The 14,563-nt window shown below is 44.1% G+C and overlaps 1 protein-coding gene across 7 annotated transcripts in view; it reads left to right on the plus strand.

Annotated features, from left to right (window-relative positions):
* MGAT4C (MGAT4 family member C) overlaps window positions 1-14,563 on the plus strand; it is a 687,109-nt gene that overhangs the window by 27,473 nt on the left and 645,073 nt on the right. The gene's annotated exons all lie outside the window — the stretch shown is intronic.

The raw sequence follows: 14,563 nt of genomic DNA on the forward strand, positions 1-14,563 counted from the left end.
AGTTAGGCACTTCCAGAAATTATATCTGTTATCTCACTAGAGATGTATAGAGAACATCCTCTCCTGCCTTTGTTCTATGTGGAATCTGAATATTCAGCCTTTGTTAGATTTCTGATGCCATATTCTATTGCAAATTCATACTGTTTTATATTTCCTATCCACTAATATTTGTAGCAATCTTTTGACATAATGCTTTCAGAGGGATTCCATCTCCCCAATATCTGTTGAATTATTTCCTCCAGTTACATTGTACTTACCTAATCTGAATCCCATTTTGTTTCCATCTCCTTTTTTCTAATCTCTCTGTACTTGTTTATCTTTTTATGCCCTCATTGGCATTCACAACTGTACTTTCTTTATTATCTGGGAATGCAATTTACATGCTATTTACCCTGAACTTCATATTTTAATGAAGATGCTAAATAAAACCAAACCTAACTCTAATTTGTCATTCCACTAGACACCACCTCCAACTCATTTACCACCATTAGAACAGAGGGGTTTACTGGGTTAAAAAACAAACCTGGATACTTTAATAAAAAAAAAAAACAACTGAAATAATTTTGGCCACATTTATATTCACTTTTTTGTTTTAGGGTATGTCTACACTACAAAATTAGGTCAAATTTATAGAAGTTGTTTTTTTAGAAATTGTTTTTATGTAGTTGATTGTGTGTCCCCACACAAAATGCTCTAAGTGCATTAACTCGGCAGAGTGCTTCCACAGTACCGAGGCTAGAGTCGACTTCTGGAGTGTTGCACTGTGGGTAGCTATCCCACAGTTCCCGCAGTCTCCATTGCCCATTGGAATTCTGGGTTGAGATCCCAATCCCTGATGGGGCAAAAAACATTGTCGCGGGTGGTTCTGGGTACATGTCATCAGGCCCTCACTCCCTCCCTCTCTGAAAGCAACGGCAGACAATCGTTTTGTGCCTTTTTCCTGAGTTACCTGTGCAGACACCATACCACAGCAAGCATGGAGCCCGCTCACCTCACTGTCACTGTATGGCTCCTGGGTTCTGGCAGATGCGGTACTACATTGCTACACAGCAGCAGCAACCCATTGCCTTTTGGCAGCAGACGGTGCAATCGTCATCGTGTCCAAGGTGCTCCTGACTGCCTCGGTAAGGTCGGTCAGGAGCGCCTGGGCAGACATGGGTGCAGGGACTAAATTAGGAGTGACTCCACCAGGTCATTCTCTTTAGTCCTGCAGGCAGTCCTGTTGCACCATCTTCTGCTGAGCAGCCAGGAGATGTGGATGGGTTGCAGTCCTACTGCACCGTCTGTTGCCAGCCAAAGATGTAAAAGATAGATGGAGTGTATCAAAACAAGAAGAAAAGGAGTACTTGTGGCACCTTAGAGACTAACCAATTTATTTGAGCATGAGCTTTCGTGAGCTACAGCTCACTTCATCAGATGTATACCGTGGAAACTGCAGCAGACTTTATATACACACAGAGAATATGAAACAATACCTCCTCCCACCCCACTGTCCTGCTGGTAATAGCTTATCTAAAGTGATCAACAGGTGGGCCATTTCCAGCACAAATCCAGGTTTTCTCACCCTCCACCCCCCCACACAAATTCACTCTCCTGCTGGTGCTAGCCCATCCAAAGTGACAACTCTTTACATAATCAAGTCGGGCTATTTCCTGCATAGATCCAGGTTTTCCTGCATAGATCCAGGTTTTCTCACATCCCCCCCATACGGATGGGGGTGGGGGGGATGTGAGAAAACCTGGATCTATGCAGGAAATAGCCCGACTTGATTATGTAAAGAGTTGTCACTTTGGATGGGCTAGCACCAGCAGGAGAGTGAATTTGTGTAGGGGGGGTGGAGGGTGAGAAAACCTGGATTTGTGCTGGAAATGGCCCACCTGTTGATCACTTTAGATAAGCTATTACCAGCAGGACAGTGGGGTGGGAGGAGGTATTGTTTCATATTCTCTGTGTGTATATAAAGTCTGCTGCAGTTTCCACGGTATACATCTGATGAAGTGAGCTGTAGCTCACGAAAGCTCATGCTCAAATAAATTGGTTAGTCTCTAAGGTGCCACAAGTACTCCTTTTCTTTTTGCGTATACAGACTAACACGGCTGTTCCTCTGAAACCTGTCAAAACAAGAAATAGACCAGATTTGTTTTTTATTCATTTGCTCCCCCCTCCCTCCCTCTGTGAAATCAATGGCTGACAATCATTTTGGTGAGGTCTGTCGGGGCATCTTGAAAACTTTAATGGAGATTCAGTCCTGCCTGAAATACCAGAGGGAGGGATAGCTTAGTGGGTTGAGCATTGGCCTGCTAAACCCAGGGATTTGAGTTCAATCCTTGAGGGGGCCATTCTGTGTGACAAATTGTTTTTGTTTCTCCTTGATGTAAAGCCACGCCCTTTGTTGATTTTAATTCCCTGTAAGCCGTGTTGTCAGTCGCCCCTCCCTCCGTCAGAGCAACAGCAGACAATCATTCCGCACCTTTTTTTCTGTGCAGATGCCATGCCATGGCAAGCATGGAGCCCGCTCAGATCACTTTGGCAATAAGGAGCACATTAAACACCGCACGCATTATCCAGCAGTATATGCAGCACCAGAACCTGGCAAAGCGAAATCAGGCGAGTAGGCGTCATCAGTGCGGTGACGAGAGTGATGAGGACATGGACTCAGACTTCTCTCAAAGCACGGGCCCTGGCAATGCGGGCATCCTGGTGCTAATGGGACAGGTTCATGCAGTGGAATGCTGATTCTGGGCCCGGGAAACAAGCACAGACTGGTGGGACTGCATAGTGTTGCAGGTCTGGGACGATTCCCAGTGGCTGCGAAACTTTCGCGTGCATAAGGGCACTTTCATGGAACTTTGTGACTTGCTTTCCCCTGCCCTGAAGCGCCAGAACACCAAGATGAGAGCAGCCCTCACAGTTGAGAAGTGAGTGGCAATAGCCCTGTGGAAGCTTGCAAAGCCAGACAGCTACCAGTCAGTCAGGAATTAATTTGGAGTGGGCAAATCTACCGTGGGGGCTGCTGTGATGCAAGTAGCCAAAGCAATCAAAGATCTGCTGATATCAAGGGTAGTGACCCTGGGAAATGTGCAGGTCATAGTGTATGGCTTTGCTGCAATGGGATTCCCTAACTGTGGTGGGGTCATAGAAGGAACCCATATCCCTATCTTGGCACTGGAGCACCAAGCCGGCGAGTACATAAACCGCAAGGGGTACTTTTCAATAGTTCTGCAAGCACTGGTGAATCACAAGGGACGTTTCACCAACATCAGCGTGGGATGGCCGGGAAAGGTACATGACCCTCGCATCTTCAGGAACTCTGGTCTGTTTCAACAGCTGCAGGAAGGGACTTTATTCCCAAACCAGAAAATAACTGTTGGGGATGTTGAAATGCCTATAGTTATCCTTAGGGATCCAGCCTACCCCTTAATGCCATGGCTCATGAAGCCATACACAGGCAGCCTGGACAGTAGTCAGGAGCTGTTCAACTACAGGCTGAGCAAGTGCAGAATGGTGGTAGAATGTGCATTTGGACGTTTAAAAGCACGCTGGCGCAGTTTACTGACTCGGTTAGACCACAGCAAAACCAATATTCCCACTGTTATTACTGCTTGCTGTGCGCTCCACAATATCTGTGAGAGTAAGGGGGAGATGTTTATGGCGGGGTGGGAGGTTGAGGCAAATCATCTGGCTGCTGGTTATGCACAGCCAGACACCAGGGAGGTTAGAAGAGCACAGGAGGGCGCGATGCGCATCAGAGAAGCTTTGAAAACCAGTTTCATGACTGGCCAGGCTATGGTGTGAAAGTTCTGTTTTGTTTCTCCTTGATGAAACCCCCCACCCCTTGGTTCACTCTACTTCCCTGTAAGCTAACCACCCTCCCCTCCTCCCTTCAATCACCACTTGCAGAGGCAATAAAGTCATTGTTGCTTCACATTCATGCATTCTTTATTAATTCATCACACAAATAGGGGGATAACTGCCAAGGTATCCTGGGATGGGTGGTGGAGGAGAGAAGGACAAGGCCACACAGCACTTTAAAAGTTTAAAACTTATTGAATGCCAGCCTTCTGTTGCTTGGGCAATCCTCTGGGGTGGAGTGGCTGTGTGGCCGGAGCCCCCTGCACCGTGTTCTTGGGCGTCTGGGTGAGGAGGCTATGGAACTTGGGGAGGAGGGTGGTTGGTTACACAGGGGCTACAGTGGCGGTCTGTGCTCCAGCTGCCTTTCCTGCAGCTCAACCATATGCTGGAGCATATTAGTTTGATCCTCCAGCAGCCTCAGCATTGAATCCTGCCTCCTCTCATCACGCTGCCACCACCTTTCAGCTTCAGCCCTCTCTTCAGCCTGCCACCTCTCCTCCCGGTCATTTTGTGCTTTCCTGTACTCTGACATTGTCTGCCTCCACGCATTCGTCTGTGCTCTGTCAGTGTGGGAGGACAGCATGAGCTCAGAGAACATTTCAGCACGAGTGCGGTTTTTTCACCTTCTAATCTTCACTAGCCTCTGGGAAGGAGAAGATCCTGTGATCCTTGAAACACATGCAGCTGGTGGAGGGGAAAAAAAAGGGACAGTGGTATTTAAAAAGACACATTTTATAGAACAATGGGTACACTCTTTCACAGTAAACCTTGCTGTTAAAATTACATACATAGCATATGTGCTTTTGTTCCAAGGTCGCATTTTGCCTCCCCCCCACCACGTGGCTAACCTCTCACTCCTCCCCACTCCCCATGGCTGACAGCCAGGAACATTTCTGTTCAGCCACAGGCAAACAGCCCAGCAGGAGCAGGCACCTCTGAATGTCCCCTTAAGAAAAGCACCCTATTTCAACCAGGTGACCATGAATGATATCACTCTTCTGAGGATAACACAGAGAGATAAAGAACGGATGTTGTTTGAACGCCAGCAAACATACACTGCAATGCTTTGTTCTACAATGATTCCCAAGTACGTGCTACTGGCCTGGAGTGGTAAAGTGTCCTACCATGGTGGACGGAATAAGGCTGCCCGCCCCAGAAACCTTTTGCAAAGGCTTTGGGAGTACATCCAGGAGAGCCGCGAATGCCAGGGAAAATTAATCATTAAACATGCTTGTTTTTAAACCATGTATACTATTTTAAAATGTACACTCACCAGAGGTCCCTTCTCCACCTGGTGGGTCTGGGAGGCATCCTTGGGTGGGTTCGGGGGGTACTGGCTCCAGGTCCAGGGTGAGAAACAGTTCCTGGCTGTCGGGAAAACCGGTTTCTCCGCTTGCTTGCTGTGAGCTATCTACAACTTCATCATCATCATCATCTTCCTCGTCCCGAAAACCTGCTTCCGTGTTGCCTCCATCTCCATTGAAGGAGTCAAACAACATGGCTGGGGTAGTGGTGGCTGAACCCCCTAAAATGGCATAAAGAAAAGGAGTACTTGTGGCACCTTAGAGACTAACAAATTTATTTGAGCATAAGCTTTCGTGAGCAGACTCCTCCGCCCCTGAGACTGCTCACCACAGTCCCCAGGGGGACCCCATTATTGCACAGTTCTTCTCGCTGGTCACACACTCCCAGGGGTTTACCGCCCCCTGAAACCACTCCTCTCTGAGCCTTCAGCATGCCTGGTTCTCGTCAATCCCCCTTCATTTTTCTGCTCCCCAGTCACTTACTGCAGGAAGCGCCGTCCGCGGGGTGCAGTATATCCCACCGCTGCCAGCAGTTGTCATGGAGTCCCAGGGTGATGCTCTAACTGCTCCCTACGAAGCCAGTCAGGACTCTGGGGAAGTCTCCTTTCTGTGAGCAGACTGTCTGCAGGACAGACAGCTCACACAGCTTCTACGTTCCTGGGTCTGACCTTGGAGCATTCAGCATCCTCTGCCCCTCTGTGTGCTTTCCACAGCGAGTCTGCCCAGGCGGGGTCCTGGGGAAGCCAGAGGATCCTGCACCCCAACTTTGCAGACAGATGTGACTCTCAGACAGCCAGTGAAACAGAAGGTTTATTAGATGACAGGAACATGGTCTAACACAGAGCTTGTAGGTGCAGAGAATAGGACCCCTCAGTTGGGTCCATTTTGGGGGGCAGTGAGCCAGACAACCACATCTGCACTTCACTCCATGTCCCCAGCCAGCCCCAAACTACAACTCCCTCCAGCCCCTCCTCCTCTAGGCTTAGTCCCTTTCCCGAGCCAGGAGGTCACCAGATTCCTTTGTTCTTCAACCCTTTATCTCTCACCTTGCAGGGGGGGAAGGGCCAGGCCATCAGATGCCAGGAAACAGGGTGTTGGCCATTCTCTGCATCCAGGATGCAACCTGCATCCAGACCTCTGCACACACCTGCCCTCTAGGGCTCTGCAATGATCATACACCTTTATCCCACCACCTAGATACTTAAGAACGGCATAGGGGAAACTGAGGCACACCCACAATATGCAGAGGAAACATTAAGAACAGTCCTGCTTCGTCACAGCTCACGAAAGCTTATGCTCAAATAAATTTGTTAGTCTCTAAGGTGCCACAAGTACTCCTTTTCTGTTTGCGAATATAGACACACGGCTGCTATTCTGAAACCTAAAATGGCATGCAGCTCATCATAGAAGCGGCATGTTTGGAGCCCTGACCTGGAGCGGCTGTTTGCCTCTCTGGTAGCCTTTTCTGGTAGGCTTGCCTCAGCTCCTTCAGTTTCACGCGGCACTGCTTCGGGTCCCTGTTATGGCCTCTGTCCTTCATGCCCTGGGAGATTCTGACAAATGTTTTGGCATTTTGAAAACTGGAACGGAGTTCTGATAACACGGATTCTCTCCCCATACAGCGATCAGATCCCGTACCTCCCATTCGGTCCATGCTGGAGCTCTTTTGTGATTCCAGGACTCCATCATGGTCACCTCTGCTGATGAGCTCTGCACTCACCTGCAGCTTGCCACGCTGGCCAACAGGAAATTGAAATTGAAAAGTTCGTGGGCCTTTTCCTGTCCCTGGCCAGTGCATCTGAGTTGAGAGTGCTGTCCAGAGCGGACACAATGGAGCACTCTGGGATAGCCAATACCATCTAATTGCGTCCACAGTACCCCAAATTCGACCCAGCAAGGCCGATTTCAGCACTAATCCACTTGTCGGGGGTGGACTAAGGAAATCGATTTTAAGAGCCCTTTAAGTCGAAAAAAAGGGCTTCATCATGTGGACGAGTGCAGGTTAAATCGATTTAACACTGCTAAATTTGACCTCAACTCCTCGTGTAGATCAGGGCTTAGAAGCATTTGTGAGTGAATTTTGGTTAACAACAGTGTTTGTGAAGATAGTCTGCCTAGCCATTTTGTAACCTCATTGCACAAATTTGAATTGGAAGAAAGGAAGTATTGAGGAAAGAAGAGGGGAAAGTATAAGATAAAAACATGAGCAGAAACTGTGAAGAACATATGGAAAACATGGCAACACTCATGGTAATAGGTGGTTGTCATGGTAACCTTGGCAGAGTTCATTGCTTGGATGTGTGCAGGACAGTAAATAGCACGTAGTTTCATGCTGAGGGAACTTAATTGCCATCTCTTTTTAAAACAAAAACACAGTATCATTTACCAAGATGAAAGGCTGTAAACTCTATATTCTGTGAATTAGCATGAGATTCAAAATATGATGCACATAGGGGAAAGTGCATGCACCCTCTGTATATACAACTGCTTCTGCACGTGATCCACTGACTCTTGCCTAGAAAGGTTTTTATAACAGAAATTCCTTTGTTTACATATTTAAGCTGATGGCAAACTCACTGTCTGGGAAAGTTTGCAAAGCTTCCAACAACTCTTGAGTGCATGACCCTTTCTGCAAGGCTGGCTTCATTTTCAAACATGAGTTCCAAAGCAAGAGCAAGAACACTTAAAGTAGTGGGCACTGACCACCTGAGACTTTCCCAGCTTCTGCCAGCTTAAAGAAAAGAGAACATACTTTTGCCTTTAGTAACCCTCCTGGATACTGTGGAGAGAACCACATGAGGTGCTACCTTGGGGTCCTTTATGGTAACCTCTGTCCCACAGGCAAGAAGCTTTATAGCTGGTTTCCTGTAGGTCACATATTTGCTCCAACCACGTGCCCTGTCACTACAACTACAAGTTTCAAAGGATTTAAGGGCTCTAACAAACACATTGGGATGTGCACATATGTGCCCTCTTACCAACACACCTGGTTGATAAGTGTGGCATGTAGAATTAGGTGATTTTTTTTTACAGCAGTTTAACAGGTTTATACTTACAACACTATTTTTAATACCCTACATATAGGCTTGGAAGGATTAGATCTTTACTGGTGAATGTGGATTTCAGTGTGTGTATCTATTACACATGCATGAAAATATTTCCATCAATCATCAAAAATGTACAGATAGGAAAATAAGTTGTTGCTTGGGAACTTTAGAGTTTGACTTAAGAATATTTACTTTATTTAGGCATGTGATGTTGACAATTTGTGTTTTATCTGTTTAACTTTTTGAATCTCAATATCTACTCTCATTAAATGATTGTTGGACCCCCCATAATTTCCCACAACTGTAAAAATTTAAATTGATAAAAAGTTAAAAAAATGCTTAAATAAATGTTATCCATCAAAATTATACAAAATATTCAAATGTAATTCTGCCAAGCCTAGCTGTGAAATGGAAATAACCTCTCCCCTTCTAAACATCTAGTCCATCTGTTCTAGTATTGTACTTTAGTTAAAAATTCCACTAAAATTGGCTGATAAGCAGAGTAGACCAGATTTGCAGCACCATGACCAATGTATTGCCCCTTGGCATATGTGTCTTATTCAACAATAACCAATGTAGCCTATATTAAAAAAACCCAAAACTGTTGGATACCATTATGGTGTAAAATAAGAAAACTTCCATAAATCTTAACTTTGAAACTAGTTCAAAGATCCATGGTATCCTGAGGAGTGAGGGGAAAGGACACTGTGTTCTGTAATCCTAGTAATATACAATCAGATCATCAAGGAACCTATTTGAAAGTGGGCTCTTCTTAGGTGATTTGGACTTATTTACTAAAATGTTGATAAGTGAAACCCTGACTAAAGGCATGCTCACATTTAGAGGTAATTGCTTTCCATCACATGGACTGAGAGGGGGAAAAAAACCTTTTTCTCAAATATCTCTGCCTCAGGTGTATATAAAAACCCCATTAGTCTATTCTGTTTTTGGAGAATTTGGGAGCAGAAATAATACTGTGTAATAATTTTCACATAATCAGTGATATGTCTAGCCATACATTTTCAAGCAGTCAGGAACCAGCCCCAGTGATGCATCAGAGGCAGGGAGAAGCAACAGAACTGCATGTCTGTTATAAATTAGTTTTTTTGGAAAAGTAAAGGGTGCGAGAATTTGTAAATGGCATATAAAGAAATCCACCTGCTACACTGGGCTTTAGAATTCAACTTGGCCAACAGGAGTAGCGTTTATTTTTTAGTACCATTGCATTAGGTTTTTCATTACCATTGATTATCAGAAAAGTTTGTTTCTCATAGCAAAAAATGCTGAAACAATTTTAGCTTAAGTCCCAAATCATAACACAATGTATGATTTAATCAAGTTGTTTGTCATGGGAAATTGAGAAGACAAAAATCCTTCTTTACAATAAAACTTGTTTAAAGCTATTTTGAACCACCCCCACCCGCAACTAAACAGGACACACGGGCCCTGATCCTGCAATTGGCTCCTCCATACCACTGTCTACTAGGTGGATGAGATGAAGGTGTCTCTTTCTCCTCCCACTATCATCGGTATTATGGAGAAATTACCACCACTGATGAGGAGACCCCACAACTGGGAAGACAGCATATTTTGGGAGTGCATGCGTCTTCCACTTATCTCAAGTCAACTCATTGGAGATGCTTGCTTGATCATTACCTTTTTTGGTTTGAAGGTGTCTTAACTGTCCTGTATTTCCCCACACACCCTTTGCACATACCCTTCTTGGAGCATGCGAGGCCAGCTGGCAGAAAAACCAGTCACCTCTATAGGAGTTTATTCTGATGGAGGTGAGAGACAATACAGCCTATGTCAAGGTTCCTTCCCCACTCTGAACTCTAGGGCGCAGATGTGGGGACCCGCATGAAAACCTCCTAAGCTTACTTTTACCAGCTTAAGTTAAAACTTTCCCAAGGTACAAACTATTTTACCCTTTGCCCTTGGACTTTTGCTGCCACTACCAAAAGTCTAACCGGGTTTCTGGGAAAGAGTTGTTTGGAAACGTCTTTCCCCCCAAAATCCTCCCAACCCTTGCACCCCACTTCCTGGGGAAGATTTGGTAAAAATCCTCACCAATTTGCATAGGTGACCACAGACCCAAACCCTGGGATCTTAAGAACAATGAAAAAGCATTCAGTTTCTGAAAAGAAAAATTTTAATAGAAGTAAAAAGAATCACCTCTGTAAAATCAGGATCGTAAATACCTTACAGGGTAATTAGATTCAAAACATAGAGAATCCCTCTAGGCAAAATTTAAGCTACAAAAAGACACAAAGACAGGAATATCCATTCCTTTCAACACAGCTTAATTTCTCAGCCATTTAAATAAATCATAATCTAACGCATATCTAGCTAGATTACTTACTAAATTCTAAGACTCCATTCCTGTTCTGTCCCCAGCAAAAGCATCACACAGACAGACACAGACCCTTTGTTCCCCCCCCCCCCTCCAGCTTTGAAAGTATCTTGTCTCCTCATTGGTCATTGTGGTCCGGTGCCAGCAAGGTTATCCTAGCTTCTTAACCCTTTACAGGTGAAAGGGTTTTTCCTCTGGCCAGGAGGGACTTTCAAGGTGTTTACCCTTCCCTTTATAATTATGACAGCCTAGGTGCATGCTGCAGCAGCAGCAGCAATTCTGGAACTGAGAAATGCAACCTCCTGCTGCTACTTCATCATCCTCTGGCCCACGGGCTCCACTGCCCTGTGTGGGTAGTTCAGGATTCAGAGGCAGATTGAAGAAGTAATGGAACTTGTATCTCAGTCTTGTTGATGCAAAATGTAACTGGCAGACTGTCTTCCTAAGAAATCTGAGTTCATGAGGCAGGAGGGGGGTAAGCAGTTGCATCTGTTGAATACACAAGAAGCGTGTGTGGGAATGGAGGGTTGTGAAGGTAGAACTGGCTTTGAGGGAGTAGAGGGATTTTATTCCCATTCCCCATGAGAACAGGTTATCTCCCCTTAGAGAGATTTCTCCTTCATCCCCCCTGGGATTCATACAGCTAAAGGCCTATGTATGGTATTGCTTTGTAAAATTATCCCTAAATTAATGGTTTGCATCCAGATCAAGTTCATTGTAATAGTAATTCATAGTCTGCATGAAATGAGTTATTGATCTCAGTCCAGTTCTTTGTCAACAGATGCCATATATATAATAAAATAAACACCCCAGCAATGGAGACAATTGGTATCGATAATAGTAAGAAGTTTTGGCAAAGATGCTAAAAGTAGATGGCCATGAACACTAAAGACCCATTCATATCTAGGTGCTCACTGCAGAACGGGATTGACGGGGCAACTAGAATATAATCTGCAATATTCCTAGTGCTGTACCTGTTCCATGGATAACTAGAGCGGTAGTGTTCTGGTAATTCGTACAAGCACTATATTTACTTAAATTGTAATTAATATTTTTTTAAGTTTAATACCACGAAAAACTCATTCATATAGAAAAATCTTGAATGAAGACCTCTTATTACATATTGGTGCTTGGATACTGAAGTGAAGAACTCCCTTATAGATTTAGCTAATACCTGCATTGGTTAATTACCAAATATTTCAATTGTAAAATGGCAATACTAATATTACCTTTTCTAGAATACTGGTGCGCATATATAATGTGTGTGCGTGCAATGTAATGACTTTGTAAAATGTGGAAAGTGTGCTGGGTTGGTACTGTAGAATCTATTGGCAGATGGCAAAAATTATTCCCTTCCTGCACATACTTGAGCTAAATGTAGACTACATCAAATGCATGTTTGTTTTGTTTGTTTGGAATAGACAGTGGATATTCAACCCCAAATATATACACTCTAGTTGTATGCTAAAATGTTGCATCAATATTTAAAACATGTGTTTATAGATTTGATGTATTGCATTACTTTGTCATGTTGTGTCAACTTGCATTGATTTATAATCTGAACTATGTAACATGATGTGACGCTACATAATTTACCATAAATTGACATAATTCAACATAGCAGGTCAGAAATGTAAAACAAAATCAAAATAAACTTGTGTTTGACGAAATTCATGTTGTCAATTACGGCAAAATATGGCAGATTTTTGATGAAGCACAGAATTGGACTGAATTTCAAATTATGGGTATTTCACTAGCAATACTGTAGTTTCTCAGTTTTCCTCACCCTAAAGTCTTCAGTTGACTTGGTATATCCAAATAATACTGTACACAATCTAAACAGCAGATCTAACTGTACACACAATTTAAAGCAGTTTTTTTAGTGGGTTGAAGTAGATGGTTTTTAAAGACTCTCTATCAAATATGAAATATGTATATTCTGCCCATAAGGAATTGGGAGTAGATCCCCTGGGATGACCAAACTGCTTAGTATAAGTCCAAGCCTGAGACTGCTGGGTCTCCTATATAATTTGAAGTAGCTGTTACCCAGGTTTTTGCTGAACTCAAAGCTCTTGGTAACTTTACTCTTTGCGAGGCAGTGGCGGGAAATAAATCAGTAGGGACACAGCATGTCCAGTCAATTTGTTTGCCTTGCATTAACTACATGCTTTCAGTTAAAACTTCTACTTTACTTAGTCTCCAGAAATTACACATATCCACAACAGGTTAGTAGAAAACCCCAAATTAACCCCAGATTCATATTTATGCAAGGTCTTGAGGAGGTCTCAGGTGGATTTCTGTAGACATCCAGTGGCCAGCTTTCTGTCCACAAGGGAACTTCAGAGGTGCTCAAGTGTTCACCAAGCTCAGATTTTTTGCCTGTCTTTATACCCGGTTTGTTAGTATTACATGACTTGCCTTCTGTTCAGCAGTTTTTTGATGAACAAGCTAAGTGTGGAGTTTTCCAGCCTGTCAATAAGTCTTCCATCAGTTAACCAGCTGTATTTCTCATAGCAATAGTTAACTATTGCCAGACTTTCCATCTTGCACAACTGCGTGCTTCAGCAAAAATCTCAAATCAGGAGGGCAGAGGGTCATGTTAACTCCTTGTGATAATCACTTTCCTTCTCCCCTCCTGGTCTGTTAGGCCATTTCTGAAGCCTTAGCAGCTAGAAAGTTGTGCTATCACCAAGGAGCATAGCAATTGATATTCCAGCTGCGAGTACTGGTCTAGGCATGTTTCTGGGCTATGGGAAATATCCTACATAGAATCCAGGTTGTGCCAGAGAAGTACTCTGATCCCACTCCTTTTCTTAGCATACCATCTGAAGTCTAGGCGGGGAGGAAACATTCCTACCACACTGGCCTGTAGCACCTTGGTTGTGTTGTCCTGTGTGCTCTCTCCCTTCCCCAGTGCAGAGCCTCACTTTCATGTTAGTTTCAGTCTTGCAGTCAGAAGAATAAAGACTAGCACAGCTGAGAGCTTTGTTTCCATCAGCTCCCTCTGTGTGCGTCTATCTCCTTCTCTGCTGGCTCCAAAAATATAACATTTTGGTGTTCGCAGGGGAACTCCTAAATAGTTAAGGTGAGATTACAGCTGCTTTGCACCACTAGAGAGGAGCACAATAGCTACAGTGATCCAAAGGACCTGGACTTCACTGTAGTATTTAAACACAATGTATATCAGTATCACTCTACTAAAAATATTTAACTACAAAGTATTATCTAAAAATGATGAATTATGAGACACGTTTTGTGGCTAATTTATTTATTTCTCATTACACAAGTTAGTTTAAAACTTTGGAATTGTCTGTACGAATGCAGGACTTGATGTTCAAATCTGGGATGCTTTGGCACAGAAATAAAAGAAGTACTTATGGCACCTTAGAGACTAACCAATTTATGTGAGCATGAGCTTTCGTGAGCTACAGCTCACTTCATCGGATGCATACCGTGGAAACTGCAGAAGACATTATATACACACAGAGACCATGAAACAATACCTCCTCCCACCCCACTGTCCTGCTGGTAATAGCTTATCTAAAGTGATCATCAGGTTGGGCCATTTCCAGCACAAATCCAGGTTTTCCTACCCTCCGCCCCCCCCACACACACCAATTCACTCTCCTGCTGGTAATAGGTGACAACTCTCTTCACAATGTGTATGATAATCAAGGTGGGCCGTTTCCTGCACAAATCCAGGTTCTCTCACTTCCTCACCCCCCTCCAAAAACCACACACACAAGCTCACTCTCCTGCTGGTAATAGCTTATCCAAAGTGACCACTCTCCCTACAATGTGCATGGTAATCAAGGTGGGCCATTTCCAGCACAAATCCAGGTTTTCTCACCTCCCCCACCCCCATACACACACAACCTCACTCTCCTGCTGGCAATAGCTCATCCAAAGTGACCACTCTCCAAGTTTAAATCCAAGTTTAAGCAGAACGTCTGTTGGGGGGAGGGGAGGCGTGTAGGAAAAAAACAAGGGGAAATAGGCTACCTTGC

This window comes from Caretta caretta, chromosome 1 (assembly GCF_965140235.1).
Source record: "Caretta caretta isolate rCarCar2 chromosome 1, rCarCar1.hap1, whole genome shotgun sequence".
In the NCBI taxonomy this organism is placed as follows: Eukaryota; Metazoa; Chordata; order Testudines; family Cheloniidae; genus Caretta; species Caretta caretta.